Source organism: Bidens hawaiensis, unplaced genomic scaffold (genome assembly GCF_021521415.1).
Source record: "Bidens hawaiensis isolate Kalapana, Puna unplaced genomic scaffold, B.hawaiensis_p1.1 tig00030915_1, whole genome shotgun sequence".
Lineage (NCBI taxonomy): Eukaryota > Viridiplantae > Streptophyta > Magnoliopsida > Asterales > Asteraceae > Bidens > Bidens hawaiensis.
Window position 1 is genome coordinate 104,152 of NW_027495183.1, and position 5,693 is coordinate 109,844.

Genomic DNA, 5,693 nt, shown 5'->3' on the forward strand with positions numbered 1-5,693 from the left:
TTTATTTATTTTATTATTTTTATTTTGTTAAGGACATGGTTTAGAGATGAGAAAAATCCATTGCAAAGGTTTAAGAATGGTTTAGGAATGAATTGGACAGGACGGAAAAAGTTGATGTAACAACTATGAGTGAAAGAAAGCTTGGAATTTGAATGGATGAGAAACATACCCCAATACCTTTACCAATAAACATGCATAATTAGGCTAAGGTATACATCCTTCAACACTATTCTTCTCATTCGTCACTTCATCTTTCTCTCATCATTCAACATCACCCTTCAATTAAGGAATCACTCTCTATCATTTTCCAACATTTTTATTTTTTTCTAATTTATATAATATTTAACATCACCCTTCACATGCCAAATGGGGCCCACCTTAAAACCTTCACTGAAGCGAGTGACGCTGCTCAATAAGGTCAGGTCACGCGTGACAGGGGGGTTCCAGTGAGACCGGTGAGGGGTAAGTTGCCATGTGGCTGCCACCCCTGCTGTATACCCATCCGCCTTACAAACAACCAATTCAAGGGAATCTTTGATTCACCTACTGAGATAGGAAGATTTTGAAAGGTCACAATCACCAACATCAAATAGTACAGATAGTTATACTACAGATAGTTGTTGCAACTAAAGAAATTAGATACAAAATAGTAAAAAGATACATCTAGAGTAACATAAAAAGAGATCATATATAACATTGATATATCTATGGAGTAAAACTGAAATAACTGCAGGCAATAGCAAAACAATTTAGTGAGCAAAATAAATAAATACAAAACCAAATAGAAAAATAAGTTAATCACATGATTGGATCCAAAGAAATTTTGTACGCAGTGGCCAAAACTGAACGGGTCGGGTCAACAAAATTACATTAAATTGTTTATTATAATCAACCCAAAGAAAGAACCAAGCTTAACTTTAAGCATCTATTATACTATAAAAAAAAGTCAAAACACTTAACAATTGACAACAAAAGTCAAACAAACACATCTAGTGTTACACTTGCACCATCTTATACGCCTTAGACGGCCCAAACTTTTAATTCAAGCAGAAGCAGGCTCTTCCTTTTTGGCGTCATCATCACCTTCTTGACCACCAGCGTGTCCATTCTGCAACAACTTGTCCTCCGATGGCATATTCTTCAAAGCTTTTCTGCTCCCCTCAACTTTCCATAAATCCCATACACGGGTTTTCGGTGGCGGGTTTTTATCTGCAATCGGTGCAACCAAACCCGGTTTTCCATCATCAATCACCGCATCGACCAACCCATACGCTTTCGCTTCCCACGCATTCATAAAATAATCGCGGTCTGTATCAGCTTCAACCTGAATGAAAAGATAATAATTAACTTTTTGATGTCATAAATGAAAAAAACCAATGATAGTCAAATAGTTTACCTTCTCGTAAGGAGTCCCCGAGACTTTTGAGAGTATCTTGTTCACTTTAACCTTGTGGTACACCATTTCTCTTATTCTTATACTCATGTCCGTAGCCTGAATATAACAACATTATATTTTTTTAAAATAAAAACATTTGTGTTTGAATATTTAATAAGCGAAGATAAGTGCTTACATTTCCTCCTGCTTTTCCAAGTGGTTGATGGATCATAACCTTAGAATTAGGCATACAAAATCTCTTTCCTTTTGTTCCACAAGCAAGAAGAAAAGCTCCCATAGATGCGGCGAGCCCGACACAAATGGTGGAAACATCTGCTTTGACAAGCTTCATAGCGTCATATATCCCCATACCTTCATGCATCATCAAAATGTAGACAAGGAAATTTAACAATATGTTGATTACCAAAAGACTAACTAAAAACAAGTTAGAAATAATAAGGTTCCATTGCGGTTATTATGAGTGTTGCAAATTACCAATAGAACTTGCGTTTGTGATACAATGTTAAGACTAGGCTTGTAAATGAACCGAACGAACACGAATTTGTGCATGTTCGTGTTTTTATTTAACTTCAACTGAACAAAAAATTGAACACGAACAAATGAACGTTCATTAAACGAATGTGGCTTTCTTGCTCATGCTCGTTCTTTAAGAAAACAAACATGTTTATAGTGTAAACTAACAGGGCGTTCTTGCTCATGTTCGTTCATTAATTGTATAAATGAACGGTTCACGAACTTAAATGAATGAACATCAATTAAAGGTAAACCGGAAATCAATCTATAGGATCTAGACTCTAGAGTTAATAAAACTTGACTAAATTGTAATGAGTAATATCTTAATTTCATAAACTCGACAAAAATATAAGGCACCTAAAAAATTAAGTGAAGATTTAAACAAAGTAAATGAACAAACGTAAACGACTGAATGCTCATAAACATAAACGAAAGGCATGTGTACATGTTCGTTTGTTTAACTAAATGAACAAAAAAAACTTGTCCATGGTCAATCATTTATTAAATAAACAAACATAAACGAAATTTCTGCCAAACGGTTCACTGAATGTTTGGTTTGTTTACAGACCTAATTGAGACTACATATAACAAATAAATTATAAATGACTTGAAGAGGTGAAATTAGAATTTATCACTTTGTTAAGACCTTTAAAGCCTTATTCTTAGACCTTAGTTTTTAATCACTTTTGACTTTTATTTTTAGTCAATAGATGCTTTAGCTATCCAGTTGATTGCTATTGAGTTATGAGTTTATTAAATTTGTTTAAAAATAGTTAATTGATAACTATTCGGGAGTCAGATTCCTAGATGAGATAATCAAAATGTTTCTATTCAAAGAATTAAAACTTCAATAAAGGTTTGTTATATTTTGTCAAGACGGTTTAGCGTCAGAATTTAATAATTTGAATAAATAATTTTAGTTATATCTTTAACCTTATAAATCCCTTTTGAAAAGCCCATTAAAAGTCTTCTTCTAACATCTATGTTTATCTTGTAAATTTGTAGTGGATATTGATCACTTATGACAATTAACTGCATCATGACTTAAGCATTCAGTGTAATATTTCAGACCTGTTGCGAATATGTGATATAAATATACATATAGTTTCCTAGTGAGGTGTTGAAGCATTTATGTTTTACTTTAATCAACAAAAGCAAGCCATATGCGTACCAGCAGTAATGGAACCACCGGGCGAATTGATGAACAATTAAATATCTTTCTTATCATCTTCTGCATCGAGAAATAACAACTGGCTGATTATGAAATCAGCTGACATATCGTCCACCTGCATAATTCCATTCTCGTCATTACACTTATTAAAAGGAGAGACGTTTATATTGGCAAGTAAAAACTATCCACTAAATATGCAAAATAAGCAAAACACCAAATTACCCCCAACACACTGTTACAACCGTAGAAACTATAAAATTAATCAACTTGATAAATCCATTAAAAAATACAAGAAATTGGAAGATATATGCACAGAGAAAGAGAGATTGAATACAATGGTCTAAAAGGGGTTTCATGATGCAGATACGTGATTGTAATATGAAATAAAACGCCTCAAATTTGAAAAACACCATAACATATAAACAATTTCAATGAAATCATTAATGTATATTCGATTAGTTTTCTGGTGTGTCACAAATCCAATTCTAAACTAACTTCAGATTTGTATGGCCAAATTTATAAAACTTAAAATAATTTTAATAAACACAAAATTACCTAACTGTGGGTGTGCTTGGAACTGCTTATTTAAGTCAAAAAGGGCTTTTTGCTAAAAGAACTTATTAACTTATGAATTTTTTAAACTGAGTTTTTAAAAAAGTGTTTGGATTAGCTTATGTGATGGAAAGAAAGCCAAAATGACCAAAAAGGACATTTTTTTAAATTAGTGTAATGGGTTGTGAGGGTTTGAGGGGTGTAATAGGTAAATCAAACACAATAAGTTAATAAGTTACGCTTCCCCAACTTATCAAAACCTCCTTATTTTGCCTTGTTGATAAGTTAAAATCTATAAGTCCTTATTGTTTGCCAGAAAACTTAAATAACTTATTAACTTTTTGAAAAGTTGAACAATAATAAGTTATAAGTATACTCAAATAAACAATACCAAACACCACCTATATCCTGTATGAATCACTCTAGTTGCATGCTTGCAGCTAATCATCTAATTCTTGATTCCTGAACCTCAATAATCAATTCTGAAGCAATCATGTGTGTAAAAAACAAAACCCACCAACAAATTCAATAAATTAATTACTATGGGATTAAAAATACAACAGAATCGACCCAAAATAAAAAACCCACAAATTAATTTAACCAATCTCAACCCCACAAACACAAAAAGATTCAATTTTTATCAACAATAATACCTGTGAGCCCAAGAATACAATACGTTGGCGAAGAAGCATGTTGGTGGTATCGAGTTCTTCGAATCTGGGCATCCAAGCGGGAGCTGAATCAGGGTAATTGGAGGTGGGTACATCCCAATTACTCGATAAAGTATGCGGCTTGAAGGTAGAAGAAGCTTTAATGGATAACGAAGGTCTTCTTCGATTGGATAATTGGGATAAATTAGGGTTCTTGGGGATGAAGGTTTTGGGGTTTAGTAGTGTGGCCGGTGATGTTGTGTAGGCTGCTGATACACTGTGTTCCATCTTCTTGGTGTGTTGTGTTGTGTGTAATTATGGTTGGGTACGGTTTTATTGTTATTTGGATAGATTTTGATCTCACACGCAGTGAAGTTGTTGTTTTGATTTGTTTTATCATTTCTTTATAACAATGACTTTTATGTGTGTGAAGGTTATGGTTCTTTTTAAGTTGGAGAGATTCGTCTGTTTATTTTGGTCAGATTATGTTGTTTTAACAGACCCATGTTAGTTTGAGCGTTCCTTTAGGAAACCATACCGATGGTTGCAGCTTGACAGTCGTTGTGTCACTTATCTGACGCTACACATGATGGGACTAAAACCACCCGAGTGAACTCGGGATTCGAAATGACAACCTCACAAGTAAGGATCAAACGTTGGTCTCTATTGAAAAACTCATGCCTTCTATCACTAGACCACAAGTGGGGTATTTGTTTTCCATGTGTGAATGGATATGTTTGTCAAAATATAAAATCATTTGTTATTTCATTAAGAAAAAATGAACTTGTTATTTTAGGCATTTCATCAAACACCATATATGCATAATCAATTGCCAAATAAAAAAGAAAAATAATTGAAGTCGTCGATGGTTGAGTGAGTTAGACTTGGAGCTTGAAAATCAATATGGATAGCTGACACTCGTTTTAAAAGGCTCGCTCGAGTATTGGGGGTAGTTCCAAACGTTATTAAAAATTAAGTTGCAAAACTATAATTTGGAATGTCATTATTATAAATATAGTAACAGGTTAACACATTAAGACATATTAACGGATCTTTTTAAAGACACAATGAATAATGGATGTGTAATGAAACAAAAAGTTTCAAACGAGTATAAAGGTCGTAATTCATACAGAATCCATAATTTGTTTGAAACAAAAAAAAACCATAAATCCATAACATACTTGAAACCAAAAAATGTTGAATTCATTATTCATAACATATTAGTAACAACAACCCATAAAAGTAAATCATAACATCTATTAAAAATATAATATCGTGTTCTGACGGGTTGTAGTGAACCACCGTATGTAAGTATGACTTTAAGTTTGGGGCATTAGGAGTGTATCTTATTTTTTTTTAAGTTAAAAATCTAAATAGGTTACTAACAGCTTAATAAATCTTTAACCTTTTG

At 33.0% G+C, this 5,693-nt stretch overlaps 1 pseudogene across 1 annotated transcript; it reads right to left on the reverse strand.

Moving 5' to 3' along the window:
* Positions 1-799: 799 nt before the first annotated feature.
* LOC143581411 (ATP-dependent Clp protease proteolytic subunit 3, chloroplastic-like) lies at positions 800-4,681 on the reverse strand (annotated as a pseudogene). The gene is made up of 5 exons (XR_013143814.1): positions 4,286-4,681; positions 3,081-3,195; positions 1,572-1,747; positions 1,397-1,492; positions 800-1,324 (listed from the first exon to the last, which is right to left on the reverse strand). The product of XR_013143814.1 is annotated as an ATP-dependent Clp protease proteolytic subunit 3, chloroplastic-like (transcript).
* Positions 4,682-5,693: the final 1,012 nt, after the last annotated feature.